The following is a 24,059-nucleotide window of genomic DNA, read 5'->3' on the forward strand; positions in this document are numbered from 1 at the left end:
TAATAACAAGCATAAGAAACACTCTACCCAAACTTCAGTTATAAAAGCATATTAACCGTCGGAGAATTTTGAGATTTTTCGATGTTCATAGGGATCATGGGGGTATCCTCCATCTCCATTTTTTATTCTTCTTCTTTCAAGTTGCTTTATGTCACATCGACGCAGATTGGTCTCAAGGCGACGATGGGATAGGACTTTAATTTATTTTTATATTTATTATTTTGTGTCCTTGTCCTTTTCTACTTTTACCTTTATAATTTAACCTGAAGATGTCCACAAAAATGGACGAAACATGTTCCGACACTTGTTAATGTTTACTTAATCAAAACACAATATTAGTATTTCAAAGGTGGAGACTTTGATTGATAACCTCACAAAAATATACTAACGACAACACGGGATTTACAATTAAATTCATTTTATGCAACGAAGGGGTAAGCTATTCCACTTTTCATGTTTCTGATTACGAAGTTTCTTTCTTATTTTCTTTACCCTACCGTAGCTCGGTTTTTGAAATGTTTCATTCTTCTAGGGTTCATAGGGGTACGAGTTACTGAGATATCAAGTTTTTAGGTTGTATCGAAATTTCTCATTATATTCATGTATATGTTCATATTTATACTGAATGTTATTGATCACAAAGGTCTTACCTTCATTTGTTAGTATAGTTAAGCTCCTACCTCTATTAGTGTTCGGTGTTGTGTCTAAAACGTTCTATAACATACACGTTATTTATTGTCGGTAGCAGAAAAGTCATAGAAATTGTGACTAATGAGAATTCCACGTGAATCATCATAATTTTTATATTTCAATGATTAATAATATTTTCTACAATGCTAGTAGTTTCATTTTCCTTTCAATTAATTCATTAACTTTAAGCCAGCAATTTCCTTCTTACGTGAACACAAAGTTCCGAAGTTAAGCTATCATGCCGGGTTGCGTGCTTCAAGAGGAAAGACCAGTGTGGTGAACCATACAAAATCTCCCACGGACGCTTAAGAGGTAGAAAATATCGAACATGGAGTTCATAAATTCCCTTCATTTATACAGAATGTTGTCGGAAAACTTCCTTGACTACTGGCTTTTATTTTCATGTAAATCAACTGGGGCAGTACATTCATTCTCAGGAGAACTAGATACACACTTAACGTTATTGGACAACTCCTTACGTCAACCAAAGCAGTTCAAGCTAGTTGTGATAAAATATTGTCACAGTTGACATTTTCATATTGTTTGGTGAACATGATACGTTGCGAGTTCATGCCGTATGAAGTTGAAAAACTACCGGGAAACGCTGGGTTCTTCAGTCAAGGAAGAGATAAAGCCATTCTGAAACAGAAACGTCAACGAAGTCAACAAGTTGGCAAATTAAAATACCGTGGTTTTTCGATATCACATGTTTTAACCCTTAAATGCGCAATTTATTATTTGTTTTAAATATTATGGTTTTCAATCCAAACGCAATAAATTATTATCAGAAAAATATTTGTAAGAATATTTTTATTTCTTTGGATCAGTCAAACAGTTAAGAGTTTTGAATGTTTCACCGGTATATGAAAAGCCTTACGATTACTTTAGCTGCTGTCACACTTCTATCTTAGGGATATCCTTGCTCAAGAATTCTCTGAGGTAAACAATATTTTATTTGTTTTACCTTAACTGATTAAAGTTTACACTTCACTCCAGCTGATTAGCAAGAAATATCATGAAATAAGAGATTGATAAATTTTAATACACTAGCGACACCTAGCGGGTGTGTCTGCAAGGTTTGAAGTAAACGCTCACTTGTAAAATCGTAAACCAAATATAAGAAGCAAGTAAATTCTCCTTTGCACATATGCAATGCTGTGCATTTAAAGATTAAACCTAGATCTCGAAATTAAGACCCACATATAACTGTCAACAACAGCGTTCAATAAAATGAATGCTTTGCTATGTGTTAACACTAATAACGCCTTAAATTTGAAACTGAGAGAACGCATTTTTAACTATTACGATTGGTTAATTTTGCATTATGGAGTTGAAGTTTCGAAAACGACAGCCATAAATAGGCTGGAAACTCTGGAAATGTGGTTTCACAGGAGATTGCTAAGTCTCCTGGAAAGATAATGTCTCTAATGGAATGATAATGCAAAGAGAGAATGCAAAATAGAGCTGCCATCCAGCATCAAACGCAGAAATGTTGCGCATCTGGGGCGTGTGTTTCGTGGTGAAAGATATGCAGTGTTGCGCTTCATGTTAACAGACAAAATTGAAGGACGCCGCGAAATAGGGAGGAAAGGGACGTCATGTCTCAAGAACATTGAAGACTGGACAAGAACCGTCGAACAATTCTACAGTGTTGCTGAAGGATACAAGAACACTATCCATACTTATCGACAACGTCCTTGAGACTGAGCACGATGTATACAAGAAGGAGAAGAAGAATGTTCAAAGGTTTGAAACCATTTTCATCGACTGGGAAATGAAGCGCTAAGGGATCCTCTTTTGATACTCAGACACCACTTGCACTTTTTAAAATTTGTTTTACGTCGCACCGATACAGAGAGGTCTTATAGCGACAATGGGATAGGAAAGGCTTAGGAGTGGGAAGGAAGCGGACGTGGCCTTTAAGGAGCAACTCCAGCATTTGCCTAGTGTGAAAATGGGAAATCACGGAAATCCATCTTCAGGACTGCCGACAGTAGGGCTCGAACCTACTATCTCCCGGACGCAAGCTCACAGCTGCGCGCCCCCAACCACACAGCTAACTCGCCCGGTCCACTTGTATTGGCCAGACTGAGACTTATAATTTACCTTTACACTTTTATGAAATTGTTTTAGAGCATTCTTCCAAGTGGAGGAAGATTTTGAAAATAATGAAAACTTTTTATTTATTTATTTATTTATTTATTTATTTATTTATTTATTTATTCTTGCAATTTAACATTGCACAAACTCAAAGTTGTATTCGGTGACAGTTGGGTAGAGTCGAGCTACAAATGGGAAGGAAGCAGACGTGGTTCTAATCAAAGCCTGGTATGGAAATATGAAACCACGGATAACCTCCTCAGGGCTGTTGAGGTGGGATTAGATCCCACAATCTCCAGTTTGAAACCTCACTGCAGTACGGCTCTTATTGCATATCAAACTCGTCCGGTTGGGATTGAACCCACCATTGCTCTATTGTGTATGATCCTCTTATTCATCACCAGATGTTTCACATGGACTATGCACCAGCGGTCAGCAGGAGGACGAGTTCGGAGATTACGTGCTGTCACACGTCTTTGCTCACAGCAATTACCCCGGCGCCCTTTCAGGTACGAACCTATCGCCCGTGGTGCCAACTTCTGCCCATTGTAGCTTAAAGACAATAAGCCACTTGGCAATGTTACCACCACTACCTCCCTACGCTACGAGAATAGATTCTTTTCTTTTCTCAGTATGAAACTCATCAGTCAGTGAGGTAGGTAAACATTTTTAGTCGTAAATACAGCATATCGACATAATCATGGACAAAATACTGATTCCCAGTTGTAGAAAGCGATTCTGTGAGAGTTTCATCCAGTGCCTGTTCCTCAGGAAACTAATTAATAAACAACATGATGCGAATTTAGTTGTATGCTCACCTTCCATATCCGCTTCAGCTCTCGCTGGTAAGGTTGACTATTCGACAAAAACAGAAGTACTCAAATATCAAGACGATTATCTAAACCCAGCTTTCACCAACATTCTTGTGAATGACGAGGAATGGTCACACTGCATTCTTTGCTTTGAAACGGATAATGAGATTTGAGGTGACGTTTCTCTGTTTATCTTCATTGGAGTAGTAGCGAAGTATTTCGCATTCTATGTTACAAATCACAGCCAATTTGTTACATTCAAACTTATATTTCTCTGTGTAAAAGTTGTGTTTTTTGACGTATTAAAAAAGTGTAAATTGAGGTGAATACTGTCTTAAGGGGAAGTGCAACTAGGCAATAATTTCTTCTTAGCATTAAACAAAGAAAAAGTAGAACAGTTTTGACGCTTCCAAGAATGAGGTTAACAGCGGAAGAAAGTCAAGAAGAGGTGTGAAAATTTAAAACCACTTACGCCTCGAAAAGCTACTTCCTTCGGTGTTGGACTGCTACTTTGGGTACAAGTCACCTGCACGTTGTACACTCATGGGCTATTGAGATAAAGATACCTGGGTAGTAGCGTGTATTGACGGTGGCGATGCGGATGGCATGGACTCCCCAGTACACTGGAAGCGTTGGAGAGCTATACTCATCCATGATCGTATCACAACCTTCCGTAATCCAACAAGATCATTCGGAGCAGGGTCCAGAGCACGCACCCTATTACACGACCTCTTTCAAACTCAGTAAGCTGCTGATACTGCTTTCTTCGTCTCCTCAAAGACATGTTTGACTCAAACCTACTTCATGTCAACTCCTGATGATGTCTAACGCTCCCGAGGTGTACAGCGCGTGCTTAAAGCAAATTTGCTTTCCATGGTTATAGTGACAGTACTAGCACCACTCTTTGTAGACTTGCGCGCTAGTTTGAATAAGAGTCATCTTTCAGATGATCAGAGCCTCCAGAATTTCGTTTAACTAGCTCAGCTCCTTCTTGGTATTGGGATTACATTTTCCGTCAATGTAGGTTCCTCGCAATTATACTTTACTCAGAAAACTGAACCTATAAATGTAATACTTGTTGTAGGTATCTACTAGATTTGTACCTACACGGTCCGACTTGTTGGCTGAATGGTCAGCGTACTGGCCTTCGGTTCAGAGGGTCCCGGGTTCGATTCCCGGCCGGGTCGAGGATTTTAACCTTCATTGTTTAATTCCGATGGCCCGGGGGATGGGTGTTTGTGCTGTCCCCAACATCCCTGCAACTCACACACCACACATTACACTATCCTCCACCACAATAACACGCAGTTACGTACACATGGCAGATGCCGCCCACCCTCATCGGAGGGTCTGCCTTATACAAGGGCTGCACTCGGCTAGTAATAGCCACACTAAATTATTATATAGTACCTACTTGGAAGGTGATTTCCATTATGATAAATAAAAATAAGTGTGTTAACGTATTAACTGCGAGGAACAGAGTATAGATTTCCCTCTTTTTTTTTACTGACTATACATGGGCTATATTACGCCCAGCCTCGAAAATCTTGACCTTGTTTTCATTGGAGGTGCGCTTGGACCTTTTTTTAAAACTGAAATAATGAAACTCTTCGTCCTTTTTCACAAAATTCTTATTTTACCATTGGTCAGGGAGCTAGCCACGTATTATCAGTTGTATTATTACATTTTTCGACATATCTCACACAGACAAATCGAACGACAACTTGCGGTGAGCACTATCACGTCGCAGTCTCGAGTTATACTCATTTTACAGCACGTAACTTGCTCCGAACTGACCACAAAATGTCAGAAGCGCACAACGCTCACTATTGCGCGATTCCATCCTCTTTTCAAGTCAGTTATTATTTTACATTAGGCTACATATATAATTTACAAGTTGCTTTACGTCACACCGACACAGATAGGCCTTAAAGCGACGATGGGATAGGAAAGGGCTAGGATTGGGAAGGAAGCGGTGATGACCTTAATTAAGGAGCAAATCCAGCATTTGCCTGGTGTGAAAATGGGAAACCACAGAAAACCATCTTCAGGCTGCCGACAGTGACCAACTCGCTGACCATTTATTTGTAACGAATCAGAATATCCAGTTTTCTACATTTAGCGAGTGGAAACAGTTCAAACAAACTGCATTAATGTAGACATTTATTAAATTTCGATGAATAATGTGTATAAACTGTAACATGACAGACATGCAGGCAAGGAATGCAGTGTTATTATTTTGAATTCTATCGAAATCTAGTAGAGTGATTATTATAAATGTACCTATGGCATATTCAATTCTTTAACGCTTACAGATAAAATAAATTCCATTGGAGAACGCCAATTTTAATTTGCCTGCAACTGCACCTCAATCTATATCATTCTTTGAATGATGAAATAGGCTGACAAGCGCTTGAACGAATACTTCATAAATAAATCTGCCATTATTTCTGTAATATTTTTTCTAAAAGCTTCATATTATGTCGCGCGCATTTCACATTTTCTGTCAGGTAATGCGATAGACAGGAGCACTTATCCTTGTAATCCAGTGGAGCAGGTGAAGTACCGAACTCGACAGACATCTAACGGGCTGCTAATGCAATAAAATCTACTGCTATTAACTTGTACGTTTTAATAATCTCTGGCTCGCAGTAACTGCCCGCGATACTATGATTTAAAATGAGTTGTGATGTTGCATTAAGGTACTGTCAAGGGAAATTCATATCAGTTTCAACTGGGATAATGAAATATTTTATGTGTAATGAGGAATCAAAATAGACTTAACCTACAAAGAGCTTAGCATGCAAAAGATATTCGGTAGAACATTCTTTCTTTCTTTCTTTCTTTCTTTCTTTCTTTCTTTCTTTTTTCTTTCTTTCTTTCTTTTTTCTTTCTTTTTCTTTCTTTTTTCTTTCTTTCTGTCATAATATAGAGATAGTGGGTTCGAGCCCCACTGTCGGCAGCCCTGAAGATGGTTTTCCTTGGTTTCCCATTTTCACACCAGGCAAATGCCGGGGCTGTGCCTTAATTAAGGCCACGGCCGCTTCCTTCCAATTCCTAGGCCTTCCCTATCCCATCGTCGCCATAAGACATATCTGTGTCGGTGCGACGTAAAGCAAATAGCAAAAGATATATATATAGAGAGAGAACCGAAACGGTGATTTCGTTCACCCACAATACATGCAAGGCCAGTCTGACTGGAAATCAACCAACCTTGATAGAAATCCATTTCTGAAACCTTTTTCTCATGTGAATTTCTTCGTCAGGAGGATTAATAAGTGAGATGTCATGGACGGTCGGTTTTGGAGGATTCGTCCAGCGGACAGAGCACAGAAGGTGTTGTACGTGGAAGAGATTCCTTATCTATCTATATTATTAAAATCGTAACGGCCGCGTGTCTCTACATTGACTATTTTGGCGAAATTTTCGTATAGAAATCCGTTTGAGGGGTAATAATTAACATTTGCATATTTTTTAGCTTTAGTTTCCTGGACGTCCTAATTTTTACTCCCCTCCCCAAAATCAAGATTGCGGCACAATTTGCTAGACGAGCTAGAAAATTGAAATTTGGCATAATTGTACGTTTTAGCCTATAACCGATGGAGAAAGTCCAAGATTTTTACATTATTCACTCTTTATCCCCGAATAATATCGAAATAAGGACGCAATTTTAATAACTGTGCAGACCTTCGTTTCGAGGTATTTCGTGGGTAAACGGTAAGTTTTATCACAAAACGAATGGTACAATCTCCGTTCAATCTGGAGTGATTTACACTTTTGGTCCTATGACATTTTGTAATCTTTCTCTCCCTTAAACATTAGATTTGTCTCCATTTCTCAATTGTAAATACATGTTGCACTTTTTACACGCATAATTTATACTTTGAATCACTTATAGGTAAGACAGAATAATCAAATTCAACACGAACATTGGCCCACCCAGTAGCGATATGTGAGCCAAATGAATGTTTTTAGCTGTCAAATATTTATCCAAAATGTAACGCACAGTGAGACAAAATTCCCCAAATTTCACCCTATTCAACGTTTCTAACTCAATCTGACCCATGAATAGATGAGATATGAGAAAATATCATAGGACAAGCCGTTTAGACCGTTAAATACGGCGTCTTATGGTACAATCCGCTTCGATATGACGTACCGGTTCACGGCAGTTAATCTGTAAATGAAGGTCAACAATATTTTAAACAAGCCTATAATTTCGTATGTCGATCTATATATATTCATTATTTCGATGTGTAGCGACTGTTATTGTAATCAGTACTCCTCACATCAACTTTGACTGGCAGTAGGAATGGGATCCTTCTCCAACTCCTGTACAACTGGCATTAGTTCGGAGGGCCTACCATTGTCATGAATAATTCCCTTTCCGATTTGACTTGCAGAAGGCAATGGAGCATGCAATTTTGTTCAAAACTCCCCTGCCCGACTGTGTTTAATTGTAGGCAAGGGTGCCCGCCATTATGAACAAATGTGCCCATCTAAAATGTAGCTGGCATTGGGCATATATACAATACAATACAATCAGCCATTTCAATCATTAAAATGATGTGGCCTCTTTAAGTCGTGGGTATAGGTAGGCCTTCAACAGTCTTCTCCAAGTAGAACGGTCTTGGGCAGATCTCATCCAAGTGGTACCAGCGATCTTCTTGATATCTTTGTCCCATCTGTCCGGTGGTCTTCCTCTAGGCCTTCGATGTTCTCTCGGACTCCACTCCAGCACTAGTTTTGTCCATCTATCATCATTTCTTCGTGCAACATGGCCAGCCCACTGCCATTTTAAGGAGCGTACTCTCTCTAAGATGTCTTTAACCTTTGTAACAGACCGGATGTCATCAGCTCTTTTCCTATCTTTCTTTGTATAGCCTAGCATTGACCTTTCCATGGCTCTCTGCGCGGTCCGAAGTTTCCCTTTTGTGAATTCGTTCGGAGTCCAAGTCTCACAGCCATAAGTCAGCACAGGAAGGATGCATTGGTCAAATACTGTTTTCTTCAGATTTGCTGGCATTTTTGATCTTAATACTGAAGAATTCCTTCCAAATGCTTGCCATCCGAGCTTGATGCGCCTATAGATTTCTGGTCTTATATCACCTGTCATATTTATAATCTGGCCAAGGTAGATGTAATCACTGACCTCTTCTAATGGCATGTTCTTAATATTCACATTTCCAGCTTGAACCCATTCGTTGGACATAACTTTTGTTTTGGAAAGGTTTATGCTTAGGCCAATCAACTGACATTCTAATGCAAGATCTGTAATTAAGGTCTGGAGCTCTTCGAAGTCGTTTGCCAGTAAAGCAATATCATCTGCAAATCTCAAGTTATTTAGCCTTTTCCCATTAATTCTAATTCCCTTTTCTTCCCAGCTCAGCTTAGACATAGCCATCTCTAGGACCGCTGAGAATAGTTTCGGGGAGATGGGATCACCTTGTTTGACACCTCTGTTGATGGGGAATTCTGGGGTTGATTTACCGATATTAACGAAAGCTGAAGAAGTCTCATAGATATTGTTGAGCACTTGGATGTAAGCTGCTTCCACTCCTTGCTCATGTAAAGCTTGCATGACAGCTGTATGGCTGACAGAGTCAAATGCCTTTTCAAAATCAACAAAGGCAATGCAGAGAGGCAAATGATATTCATTTGCTCTGCTTATCACTTCTCTTACAGTCAGTATGTGGTCTATTGTGCTAAAATTACTACGGAAACCTGCTTGTTCAATAGGTTGGGCTGAGTCAAGGATGAAACTGATTCGATTTAACAAGATCTTTGTAAAAAGTTTATACAAAATAGAGAGCAAGCTGATAGGACGATAATTTTTGATACTGTGAATATTTCCTTTCTTATGTATCAGTATGATCTTTGCTTTGTTCCATGATGTTGGAATTGAAGCCGAGTGCACACAGGAAGTGAATATTTTTGCCAAGTGATTTATTGTCTCCTCCCCTGTGAGTTTCAGGATGTCCACACAAAGCTCATCATCACCCGGCGCAGTTCCCTTTTTCATACTATCTAAAGCACACTTGACTTCCGAAGGGAGAATATCTGGAACATTAGATATATCATTTAGTTTAGGTCCATTCAGGGCTTCCTTTGGTTTGCTATACAGATTGCAATAAAAGTCTCTGATGAATTTCAAAACTTCCTCCTTTTCAGTAATTCGACCATCATTTCCATCTAGAGCAATTAGCTGCTTTTTACCGATTATGAGTTTTCGTTTGGCTGTCTTGAAACTCGTCTTGCTCTCTAAGCTTGTTCTTAAAGTGTCTTCCCTGAATTTCTGTAAGTCAGTTTTCATTTCTCTTCGTACTGCCTTACATATTTCAGAATATTCTATCATGTCACGATCAGTCTGAATTTTCTTTTCTCTCCTTCGCTTTAGCAGGGTTTTAGTTTTGTCACTGAATTTCTTTGGTTGGTCACTTTCCTTACATATGCCCCCGATTTCTTGAGCACACGAAACAATCATTTCTGCTAGATCTTCAGCCTTAGTTACATGGTACTTACTTTGAAGAGCTGCCCGGAATGATTCCGAATTGTTTTCTAGGTTTTTGAGATTGATTCTGTTGCTCTTCCTTCTTATGAGTTTGTTCCTTTCATATCTTACATTAAGTTCAACTCTTGCTCTCACAAGACGGTGATCACTCCCAGTGCTGAATCGGTTTAACACTGATACGTCTTTTACAATATGCGGTCTATTCGACAGAATAAAGTCAATCTCATTTTTTACACTGAAGTTAGGGCTCCTCCACGTCCATTTTCGTTCAGGATGTTTCTTAAAGAATGTATTCATGATGGACATATTGGTGTATTCAGCAAACTGGACTAATCTCTCACCTCTATCATTTCGGTCATCAATTCCATATTTACCCACCACAGTGTCACCTTGTTTCTTGGTACCGACTTTTGCATTAAAGTCTCCAATAACCATCTGGAAGTGGCAATCACTTCCCTTTTTGCAGGTGTTATCAAGGCTTTCATAAAAGGACTCAATTTCTTCGTCTGGATGGCTTGAAGTGGGAGCATACACCTGAACGATCTGCAATTTGTATTTATTCGACAACTTAAGGACCATTCGAGCTACTCTGCTGGAAGATCCTTCTAAAATTGATACTCTATCAGCAATGTTCTTGTTAATTAAAAAGCCAACTCCATTGAATTTCCCTTCCGGATCACCACAAAAATAGAACAAGTTGCCAGATTTCAAACGGAAACAGTCTTCCCCTTTACGGCGCACTTCGCTTAAACCAACAATACTCCAGTTGATTTTTGTAAGTTCTTTCTCGATCTCTTCTAGTCTGTCATTGCCTAATAGAGAACGACAGTTGTATGTACAGATCTGGAATATCTGTGAATTCTTTCCAACATTTCTGCTATTTTAATGAAAACTCATCAACTTGGTGTGGCTGGCAGTAAGCTGACTGGCAGTAGGAAAAGGGGCCTCTCATTATAATGATAACAGCACAACTCAATTTTGCCTGGTAGGGAAGTTGCCTGCCATTATAATAAAAAATCCTCAATTGTAATCTTCCTGGAAGTAGAAAAGGGGACCTGCCATTGTAACGAAAACTTCCCGAATCGATTATGGCCGCACATTAGGCAATGTGGCCTGCCATTTTAATGTAAACTTCCCAACTCCATTGTGAGCCTGCCCTTATCATCACAACTCTGAAATTCACACTGTACATTGGAAACAACATATGGGGACCTCCCCATGCTATTTCTCGGATAATGCTAAGAGACAGGCATTTTTTTAAAAATCTTATTCACTGCATGTTCAGTAATTGACTTCGATATCCGTATACAATTTAGAATACCATAGCGAAGCATGAGTACATTTACTTGTTAAATAATAAGACCGTTTTTGCGTTATGTGCTGCGTAGGTTGTTCGCCGTCGTCAAAGAAAATACAGGATCCATCGTATAATAAGTGACAGATCATAAAGTGGACAAGTTGTGCTACTACACAATAAACTAAAAGACAATCAAGATAATTTTTTGTGTATTGCAGAATATCCGCGAACTCATTTGAAATGCTATTCTGTTTGTTGGAAAATGCTATCAGCAAAAGAAACACAACGTCTTCCCGAACACAGGGCCCGTTACTGATAGTGATAACCATGCATCTGTCTTCGTGTCTCTATTTTTGATTTCTTGGTCTTTTGCATCGTAAAGGAACGCGTACTTGTGTATCTCCAAAATTATTCCATTTAGCAAAGTGAAAGTACAAAACAAACGCAGATGGACCACACGCAATATTCAAACAAATGGACATACTGCAGCGCAGTCATTCTGCAAGTGTGGCAAGGCAGTGAAGGTAAAAACACAAAAACAAAATGGACCTCAGCCCATTCTCGAGTGGGCGACCTTGAAGACGCGCTTTGTCTCGTGTCCCGTAGCGAGATATCATGTTGTATATGGCCGGACCCCTCCAAATTAATGTTTTAGGCTAAGGCCACACGTGCGTGATTTCACGCTGCGTTACAGCATGAAATCTCGCGTCAAAAATTGACAGCACTAACTTTCGTAGTTGCAGACAGGAACACTAAATCAAAACACCAGTCTACTAGCCAATGGACTTATGACTCATACAAAAGTATCCTCAAATAACAAATTTAACCGCTATGCTGGTACTCCATTTTTATTTCAAGTTATCCTAACAAATATGCAGCTCATATCTGCTGGATAATTCATCTACTGAAATAGAATTAAGATCTATAGCAAGTTGTTTTACGTCGCACCGACACTTCTAGGTCTTAGGGCAAGGATGGGACAAGAAAGGGCTAAGAGTGAGAAGGAGGCGACCGTCGCCTTAATTTAGCTATAGTCTAGTGTGAAAGTGGGAAACCACTGAAAACCATCTTCAGGGCAACCGACAGTGGGGTTCGAACCCAAATACTGGGTACTGGCAGCACATAAGCGACTGCAGCTACCGAGCTAGGTCTGAAATATAAAAGAGTTACTTTCAGAAAAGGCTTGAAAATGTATTCATATAATTCAAAAGCTCCGTGACATTAGAGCTGAATGTCAATGTCCAGTATATTCATCTTTCCATAGAATGAATGGGCACTGAGGTTTGATGGCACGCACGCCTATCCTCGCATTAATTGCCCGTCCCTTCAGCTTGGCATGATGAAGCTTTCACCGCAGGACATTATCAACTATTCGAAAAATCATTTTGCACTCGTTAATAGTGCCAGCTGCCGTATTTAGTATTATCAGATTTATTTGGCTCGTTACAATCCATCACAGGCTGACCCTGCATGCATGGGCGGGCGAGCGAATCAATTCAGCCTGTACTCTCCGCTTGTGGACTGTAGGCTTTATCGGACCACTTGCGAGGATGAAGTGGGCTGCGTACTCGCGAATACAAAGGGACAATACGCGGCTCAGTCATATCTTAGAAAATAGGTAGAATTCCAGTTGAAATTACATTCGCGAGTTACTTCTAACGAAACTGAACAATGTCTCCGCAGGGCTTGAATTTCTTCTGCCGTTAATTTTGTTTCAAATGGCATGAACCCGAGCGACTACCACGCCTATTATGAAAGCATAATTCAGAAAAAGGTATTTCTTTACGAGGGAATATCCTGGCCTCATAGTAAAATTTAAGCATGTATCTACGCTCCTTTAAGTCCATCCCTCCACAAGGCACCTGTTCAGCATAGCAAGTGAGGCCGCCTGGGCGAGGTACTGGTCATTCTCCTTTCTTCTTTCATTCTTCATTCTTCTTTGTACCCCTTGTATGTTCAGCGATTTTAAAATTATGTGCCTCTAATAATATACCTGTGAGTTGGTACATTCAAAACATAAGTCATGGTTGAAAAACTTCCAGTATTTGTTCCGTTATATACGCATACAGACATCAGAGGCAAGAAGAAATATATATTTTGCACATTGTTCTTTAGGCATACATTAGCTGCCACCCCCGGAGTTCCGGATTCGACTTCCGGCTCTGCCACGAAATTTGAAAACTGGTAGGAGGGCTGGAACGGAGTCCACTCAGCCTCGGGAGGTCAACTGAGTAGAGGTGGGTTCGATTCCCACCTCAGCCATCCTGGAAGTGGTTTTCCGTGATTTCCCACTTCTCCTCCAGGCAAATGCCGGGATGGTACCTAACTTAAGGCCACGGCCGCTTCCTTCCCTCTTCCTTGCCTGTCCCATCCAATCTTCCCAACCCTCCACAAGGCCCCTGTTCAGCATAGCAGGCGAGGCCGCCTGGGCGAGATACTGGTCATCCTCCCCAGTTGTATCCCCCGACCCAGAGTCTGAAGCTCCAGGACACTGCCCTTGAGGCGGTAGAGGTGGGATCCCTCGCTGAGTCCGAGGGGAAAACCAACCCTGGAGGGAAAACAGATTAAGAAAGAAAGAATATCAATTTGAAATTATTTAGTGTATTTAGTGATTTAAAGATAAAAATTTCATTGTTCCGTATTGAAATTATTAACATTAAAAATTAAATAATTGAAATTCAACCAATTCAATACATAAAAGAAAGAAATGTAGTATGCATTGTTTCAGGAAGTCGATGTCTAAAAGGGCCAATGTCACTTTTTATCAAAATACAAAAGAGTTTTATTCTGGCTTGCAACATGTTAAAAGGGCCAATGTCCCTGTTAAGTACTAAACGAACAGGTAAGTTTCAATTAAACAAGCCCTTGCCCATAACGTTGGATTACCAGTAAAGATTAGAGACCTGGCAATTTTTAAAGAATACGATAGAAAAAATTAGCGTTTAATAAGGTGACTTCCACAAAAAAGTATAAAGTTATTTAAAATTAGTTGTTGAAAAAATTATTGGATAACTATAAGCAAAACTTCAAATGCTCATATCTCAAAAACAGGTTTTCTGGCATTGGCCCTTTTAGAACCAAGCCACAGAAATTCTGTCCAAAATTTAGTCCTAAGTTTTTCATGGTTTGTCATAGAGTGCTATTTGGGAGGGTAATATCAGGCAGAGCAATGTGATCATTGTCTGATACGAGTCTAGGAAGGGCCATTAAAATTGCTTCCCATTTGTTTGGATTGAGCCGTAATCCATACCAGGAACTCCTATTGCTTATTGACTGAAAATCAATATATATATATGTATCTGCTCGATTGCAGCCCCGATCTCTTCTGGCTTTACGTGGATGTACAGGTTTTTTTCTGAATGTTCTTTTTTCCCTAGTGACTTTACGTCGCACCGACACAGATAGGTCTTATGGCGACGTTGGGAGGGGAAAGACCTAGGAGTTTGAGGGAAGTGGCCATGCCCTTAATTCAGGTACAGCCCCAGCATTTGCCTGGTGTGAAAATGGGAAACCACGAAAAACCATCTTCAGGGCTGCCCACAGTGGGATTCGAACCCACTATCTCCCGGATGCAAGCTCACAGCCGCGCGCCGCTAAACGTACGGAGAACTCGCCCGGTCTTGAATTTTCTTTACGTCGCACCGACACAGACCCGTGGCCTTAATTAAGGTACAGACTGAGTATTTGCTTGATCTGAAAACGGGAAACTAATGAAAACCATCTGCAAGGCTGCCGACAGTAGGGTTCGAATCCACTGTCTCTCGAATGCAAGGTGACAGCTGCGTGACTCGAACCACGTGGCCACTTGCTCGGTGGATATACAGTTGTGCGTCATCGGCGTACATGTGATGTCTACAGTGGTTAGTTGTTTTGAAATGTTTTTGATAAAAGAAGAAAACAGCGAAGGTGAGACTATGCCCTTTAATCCTTTAAAATCTTTCTGTAGGCATTCACTATCATTTTGGAAATATTTAGATATTTTCCCCGAAATTCTCTTTTTTCATTATTTCACAACTTAACTCTCTCATTTTTTAAAAATTCGAACGATTTCATTTTGGTTTGTGGTCTTATGAGTTAGAACCCACTCGTGAATTCCTCACACGATTTCAAATCGACCCGCGCTAATTTTTCGCTGGCGGAGATAAGCGATTTTATACCCACATTTTGTGGACATTTCATTTTGTATGACGATATCATGAATTCAAATATGGATGGTCATTTATTTTACTCGTTCAACCTTCCTCTTTTGAAAGGCACGTGACCCCTTTGCATATCTCCTATACTGTACGTTTCGAGTCCAAAGAAATGATTAGTGTAATTTCGTTGCATTGTCTCAAAACATAGGCACATTGTCCTTGCTCTCAAACCGACTTATAAGATGTTTCATGTCAAAAACTCAAGGAAATCTAAATATTTTAGGGTGTGTGTGTGTGTGTGTGTGTGTGTGTGTGTGTGTGTGTGTGTGTGTGTGTGTGTGTGTGTGTGTGTGTGTGCGTGTGTGCTTTCCCCAGAACAGTGAAATTGTTCTTTTTTTACAATTTGCTTTACGTCGCACCGACACAGATAGGTCTTATGACGACGATGGGATAGGAAAGGCCTAGGAGTGGGAATGAAGCGGCCGTGGCCTTAGTTAAGGTACAGCCTCAGCATTTGCCTGCTGTGAAAATGAGAAACCACGGAAAACCATCTTCAGGGCTGCCGACAGTGGGATTAGAACCCACTACCTCCCGGATGCAAGCTCATATTTGCGCGCCCCTAACAGCACAGCCAATTCGCCCGGTGAAATTGCTTTTGATTGTTAACGACCCTTAACGAAAATCTACCATTTTACGGGGAAAAAGTGGGGAAGAGAGGTTGTAAGACTTCAGTCAGTAATGTCCCAGCCACGGTTCTTATATTAATTTCACTTAGAATAGCCAAAGTGCTCTTTAGTCTAACATTTCTATACTGGTGGTAAATCTCCTAAATACCGGTCGAGTTGGCCGTGCGGTTATGGGCGCGCTGCTGTGAGCTTGCATCCGGAGTTTGTGGGTTCGAATCCCACTGTCGGCAGCCCTGAAATGGTTTTCCGTGGTTTCCCATTTTCACACCAGGCAAATGCTGGGGCTGTACCTTAATTAAGGCCACGCCCGCTCCCTTCCAACTCCTAGCCATTTCCTCTCCCATCGTCGCCGTAAGACCTATCTGTGTCGGTGCGACGTAAAGCCACTAGCAAAAGAAAAAGAATCTCCTAAATATAAACCTATAACTGGCTATGCACAGTGTGTGGCCATATTTCTCATTCAGTTCATATCAGAATCAGGAATCCATCCCGAGGCAACTGGCCGGTAAATTATAATGCTTATCCGCTTCAGTACCACACATTCAGTTTGTGAGAGAACTCTTGCTGCCCTGTGATATATATTATGGCAATTTATGTCACCACGAAAACTGCTTTATTAGAAATTAGTACTAATGACAATGCTCTATGTAGAGCAGTTGTTTCAATCGACTGGCCAAACCGCACTGTGGTGCTAATGGTAAGTGATACGGATGGATAGAATGCACCGCACTCATATCTGGCTAGCGTTTGAAAATTACAACTGTGCCACAAGTTGCAATTGTTTCATGACGAGGCTTGGAATATCATGATCAATAATCTCATGAAATTTCTGTTGGGGATGGGAATCGAACCCCCTCTACTCAATTGACCTTCTGAGGCTAAGTGAACCTTGTTCCAGCCCTCGTACTAACCTTTAAATTTCGTGGTGGAGCCGAGAATTGTACCTCGGCCTCCGGGTGTACAGATAGCCTGTACAAACGGCGCAGCGAACGAGTCCCCCGCTGAACTGCACGCGCACTGCATCTACATGAGCATAAGGCGGTACCGATCAGTGAGACATTTGATGTATCAGGCGGATAATGTACGTCAAGGATATGACAGAGTGGTAAAAAGGGCAATCGTGTTTGGCCGTTTCCTTGGCTATACGGTGCGTAAAGTTGCTGGATTTGTTTGTGTTTCGCAGTGGACTGCTCAACGTACCTACAAGCAGTTGTGTACTACACGTGGCCACGAAACACGACGTTAGAACTAAAGATCCTAACTGTGAGGGACTGGAGACATGATTCACGGTTTGTGAATCAAAATCGCTTCCAAACCCGACAGGAAATTCTGCAGTCAGTGAACGAAGGTCCTTCCAAACCTGTTAGCGAGAGAAAATTGCAACGGGATTTGCATGCAATGAACATTTGGAATCAGTCACCTCGCAAGAGACCAATCCTCACACAGGCAAATAAAGCTGCGGTGTCTTCAATGGACAAGAAATCATCGAACGTCGATAGTAGCTGACTGGTGGAACGTAATGTGGTCTGACGAATCACGTTTTCTGCCTATATTCCAATGACGCATGACGTCGAATGCACCATTGGCCAAATAAAATATTTCTTCCTGGATGTGTGCAAGTCAGGTTCCAGCCGGAGGTAGATCTGTGATGTTCTGGGGATGTTCTTCGTACCATGGATTGGGCCCGCTTACTGTGGCGACTACTAACATGCATCATGATCAGGTGTTTCCTTTCACACAACTTCTGCATGAAAAGAATGCTACTGAAACCCCGATTTTTAGATGACAACAGTATTCTTCGGGCTGGACGCATATGTGACTGGCTTTATGAACACACCCCGACCATATTACATCTCGATTGGTCTGAAAAATCGCCTGAGTTGAACTCCATTGAAAATCTGTGGGACATGTTAGAACAGCGAGTAAAACGCCAACATCAACATCCCCGCAATTTGGTGAAACTGCGCGATCAAATCATCAGTGAGCGGCTTAACCTGGATGCGACGTGTCTGCACAATCTTGTGGACTAACTTCCTAACCGAATACAGACGGTTATCAAGTCCAGAGGCGGAGAAACAGAAAGTGGGTTGTTATTTGTGTCAGTTCCACGCTGAGGAATGATGAACAGGTTTGATGGTTGAGCCATTGAATCTCTGTCATGGGCATTCGAAAAGTAATGGCAACCCGAAGAAAAGTAAGATGGGGAAGACGTAGTAACGACCCGGTGGAGGAGAGGCGAAGTATGATGGTTCGAACGAACATGGAGTAGCGACCACTCTAATAATAGGAAAGATGCTGATCAAATTTTCTTAAATATCATGTACGAAAGCAACAAACACTAAAGAGACTGCCAGTCTGACGAATGCGCGCGCCAAGCAGGTGGATCATACCTCAGTGTCCATGACCTTGGCAAAACTATACCCCTGCTACCATTCCTCAAAGCACATGCAAAGTGTCCACGAGGTGCTGTGGTGCCAATTATATCTCGCACTTGCATTTTGAGCGCGCTGCTGGCTTAGGGACAACTGTGGCCTAACATCATTGAAAACAATAATCAAAATATGGCATTGCAAGGGTTAATTAAGTTCTCTTTTAAATTTTGTTGGAAATATATGCTTACATTTATATAAAGAATCCAGAAGTGAGAACACCTTTTGACAGACATGTATGACATGTGCAGACTAAAGTTTATAATCTTCATGTTCTGTGAAGATGACAATATAATTATTGTAGATAAATAAAGTAGTCCACCTAATTAATACAGTATAATATTTATACTTGGTAAGAGTTTCGTCCTATCAACATAAGACCGTCATCAGCCATAAGATCCTAAAACACTTAAAAATCTAATTGGGTGTACATTTAACAAAAAATAGACAGCTTAATACTTGAAAATATTTGTGGTATAGTATTCAATATTCACTAAAACAAGTCACTGTCTTGAGGATATAACACAATACAGAAACTAGTACCAAGATTAAAATAAATTGAAGTACTAATTTTATATTGTATTGATAAGGTGTATTACCTCATTTGTCTACAATAACGTGTAGACCAAGTCATGCGTTCGACCATGATAACGTCGAGATTATTCACTTGCGATTCAAAAGGAATTGTAACCTCTCGAAAGACTACTCAGGAAAACGGACATTAACTTAGAGTTGTCATTTGATTTTCATGGCCAACAATGACCACTTGTGATATTGTAGGGTTGAGTTTCGGGCCGTGAGCAGCAGACAAGTCACAAACACCCTGTAAGTATATGTTTAGTAAGTCGATATTTTATGTAAGAAGTCGCTTGTATCTTCCCTAAACAAATGAAATGCTGAGCAAATTAAATAATGCTGAATACACATCTAATGAGTTCAGCTTAGTTTTTAACACGCAATACGTCTGTAGTTTGCGATTAAAATTGTACTTGGGCCGGTGAGCGCTGCAAGAACATGAGCAGAATATTCTTCTCTTCGAATAACGGGCGACCACCACATTGCTGGGTGAGAGTATTATTCGTTTTGTTGTAATAATTAGGGACCGGATATTTTGAAAATGCATATGCAAATGCATATTGTGTGGATTTAGTGGATTTGTGGATGCATTAAACTGTCACGTGACCCCTAAGAACAAAGTGCATAATTGTAGTGCGTGTGTGTGTCGTTGTGAGGTACACAGACTTCTGCGTTCATTTGGGCACGTTGTACGTAAAGCAGCACGTTCCATGAGACATCTTAACGAGGTTCAAGTCACAAGGGCCGTCACTTGGTCCAAGAAGTATGGACTTTTCCTCGTGTTGCTGTGGATCTAAATGCCTCCCCGTCAGTTATTCAACGCTTATGGAATCGTTACAGTGAGAAAGGCCAGTTCACAAGGAGGGTTAGACAAGGTCGTGGACGCATGACAACCCCACAGGATGACTGATATCTGACCATCTGTGCGTTGCGGCGTCGTTCAGCAACTGCCAGTGAACTGCAACATGACCTCAGGAGAGTCACTTGAGTCACGGTGTCTGACCAGACAGTAAGGAACAGATCAAGAGAAGTGTCCTTAAGACCCATACGTCCTGTTCGAATGCCCTGTTTAACACAGGAACATCGCGCAGCTCGCTTTCTGTTTGCCCGTAGCTACGTCAAATCGCAAATTCGCCAATGGAGACCTGTGTTGTTCACGGACGAGTCCAGATTTCCCCTGACACAGCGTGATAGAGGTCAACGTGTATGGAGACGCCATGATGGGAAGTATATGCCAAATGTTGTCCAAGAAGGCAACCTATTCGGACAAGTTTCTATGATTGTGTGGGGTGACATCAGTGTTGATGGCCGTAGGGATCTTGCCGTCGTCCGTGGTAATCCTACCGCTGCGGGGTACATCGAGAAGATACTGCTACAGCATGTCTTGGTTGCTGCATACGGTGTTGACCTTGAATTCGTACTCATGCACAATTCCAGCGCTTATGTAGCGCGCGTATCACCAGAGCTGTCTTGCGAGAACTGGACATTCAAGCGACTGAACGGCCAGCAGTGAGTCCCGACATTAATCCCATCGAGCATGTGTGAGATAGGCTTGACAGAAATGTTCGTGGGCGTCCTGTTCCACCACAGACTCCGCAAGATCTCGAACACGCTCTCATTGAAGAATGGGACCTGATACCGCAACGTGACCTCCGTCGACTAATACGGATCTTGCCAAATAGGTGCCAGGCTGCGATAAATTCTCGTGGAGGACAAACCCATACTGAAGCTCTCGAACTGGGATTAAAATCCACCCTGGGGAACTTTTGTCACTTTGTTTTCGCCCCTATTTGGACATTTACGTTTGTGTTCTGAAAATGAACTTTTGAATACTTCAACGGTAAAGAATAACGGTTGGTTATATTCCTGGATGTGAGGTATTTTTTGTGGAGTATGGCATACGTTTAAAAACATGTTCTCCTAATTTTTTGAATTGTGTATATTTGAATGGGTGAGATTAAAAAGGAAAGGATTCCACATTTGGGTCCTATTAAATTGAGATAGACATTATGTGGCAGTTGCATCAAAAAGTGGAAAGCCGGGCTGAGTGGCTCAGGCGGTTGAGGCGCTGGCCTCAGCCACTAGGAAACGAACCAAACTTCTCTTCTTTGCTTGCGTCCATTTCTGCAGCTGGACGAACACTATAGACCAGTCCAAGCACCAGAAAACCACATAACCCAACAAATGCGTGCACCTGTGAGTTGTCATTATGCAGTTCTCTTACCACAGAGATGGCAGTATCGATACCTAACAACAGTGTTTCCAACTCTCGCGCGGAAAGCCTGTTGTGGCAGGTGTTCGATTTTAATTTGACTGCCCCTTACAGAAGGATGTCATTAGCGAATGTTAGGCTTGGTTCTCAAGCCATGCAGTAACTCGTTTTATTCATTAATTCATTCAATCATACCAAAACATTAAAAAATTCCATATCGAAATAATTTCTACATAACACGTGCAACGACGGTGTTCAATATGCCACCTTTAATAGGAAGGACCAGTGTATACACCAATGAGAGTTTGACCTCTGTATGACGTCATCCGGTAATGCAATAGTGCTGTCATCTTGAGGTACTAAATTCGTCGTCATACACAACTGATAATTAGTGTATCTGGATTCCGATGAGGTAGCATGCCGTGTGAGGCGTCGTTTGATTCTAATGGGTTCGTCAATAAACGGAAAAAACAACAAATATGATTATAAAAATTTCGGCGCAAGGTAGTGGGAAAATCATAACGACCGTTTATCGATATGTTGGTGAAATTATCGAACAGTTATCCATTTCGGGTGTAATAATGACCATCTCCAAATTTTTTAGCTTTTGTGTCTGTCGGTTTGTCTGAGTTATTATAACTTGAAAACTATTGGGTACATTGCTGTTGACGCTTTCACGGCCCGTACTTATAGATATGATACTATATAGGCTTTTGGCCTTATTCCATGTCAGGAAAATAAGGTGAAATTCTTTACGTTTCGCAGAGAACTGTGCTCTGCGTCATCAGAAGAAAATCTCGACTGTCCACGAGAAAGGCTTCTTAAACAATGACTTTTTGAAATTTAGATGTTATAATAGAAGTGGAAATGGTACGTTCATTCGTCACCAGATGGCTCCCCGGACGTGGCACAGCGCTAGCGTGCGAAGCGGAAACTGATTGAACCATCAGAATCAGTTCACAGCCATTGGATCACTCGCTGGGCTCCTTATACCGGCCTTGACAATAGCTTGTGAAGCCCAGCATAAAGCTGTAATTGGAAAGTTTCACTATAATGCTGCTGGAGCGCTGGCCTCCTAGTCACTGACAGGAAGCTGTATACGCAAATCGCCGCATTTCCGGTGTTATTTATATTGTTTTGCTGTCGTAAATGTTGGCAATGTGTTCGCAATGCGGTGCTTATAGGCTTGATATTGAGAGCTGATAGTTATGCGCTAGTGAGTTAAATTTTTTATTGTGTAGTGTAGTGTAGTGTAGTGATTATATTTTTTAATTGCGTTTACAAATCTTGGAATTTGTGACATTATTGTGCGTCTTTATGTGCTTCGAGCAGAAATTTTCTGCAAACAAGAACAAATGTAATGAGTGGCTCAAAGCAATTTCTCGCTGTAAATGCGCCCTAAACAATAATTTTAATGTATGCGTCAATTCGTTTTTTAAATGGTGTCGTGATTTGCTTTTATTTAACTGTGATTGGATATACTCGAATATGTATTGCTGTGTGCCTTTTTGTATTTCAAACAGGAGAAAAGATCAAAGAGACACTAACATTTCACTTATTCCCTGTAGACCAGGACAAAACTATGGAGTGGCTCAAAGCAGTTAACACTTTCATCTTAGTTTTCCATTTCTATTTCGGGTATTTACCGTCTTTCTTTCTTTCTTTCTTAATCTGTTTATAACTCCAGGTATTGCTTTTCCCTCGGACTCACCGAGGGATCGCACCTCTACCACCTTAAGGGCAGTGTCCTGTTTCGTGAGACATTCGGGTGAGACAGGGAAGGGTGACCAGTACCTCGCCCAGGTGGCCGCTATGCTGAACAGGGGCCTTGGTTTGAGGATGGGAAGATTGGAAGGGATAGACAAGTAAGAGCGAAGGAAACGGACGTGGCCTTAAGTTAGGTACCATCCCGGCATTTGCCTGGAGGAGAAGTGGGAAACTATGGAAAACCACTTCGAGGATGGCTGAGGTGGGAATCGATCTCCCCTCTATTCAGTTGACCTCCCAAGGCTGAGTGGATCCCGTTCCAGCCCTCGTACCACTTTTCAAATTTCGTGGCAGGGTCAGGAATCGAACCCGTGCCTCCGCGAGTGGCAGCTAATCACGCTAATCGTTTTTTACCTCTAAATTTTCTTTCATTGAAAAATCCTTTAAGCGGAGTCGTATTTACCATATGATAGCAACACAATACAGTTTTATCCAAGATAATCTGAACTTTAACATTTAAACACTGACAAGTAAGAACCATTACTGTTATGACGGTAAGGCCAACGTGTGGAGTGTTGTTACCTGAACAATGAACAGTTTAAAATGTAATTTACTCAAAATACTTTTCTCACACTTAATTTTTATTTAAAATTCCTCTTATTTTTTACTATTTAATTTTAGTCGCACCGACACAGATAGGTCTTACGGCGACGGTGGGATAGAAAATGGCTAGGAGTGGGAAGGAGGCGACCGTGGCCTTAATTAATGTACAGCCTGATGTGAAAATAAGAAATAACGGAAAACCATCTTCAGGGCTGCCGACAGTGTGGTTCTAACCCACTGTCTCCCGGATGCAAGCTCACAATTGCGCGCCCCTAACCGCACGGCCAACTCGCCTGGTAT

This window comes from Anabrus simplex, chromosome 3, assembly GCF_040414725.1.
Source record: "Anabrus simplex isolate iqAnaSimp1 chromosome 3, ASM4041472v1, whole genome shotgun sequence".
NCBI classification, from domain to species: domain Eukaryota; kingdom Metazoa; phylum Arthropoda; class Insecta; order Orthoptera; family Tettigoniidae; genus Anabrus; species Anabrus simplex.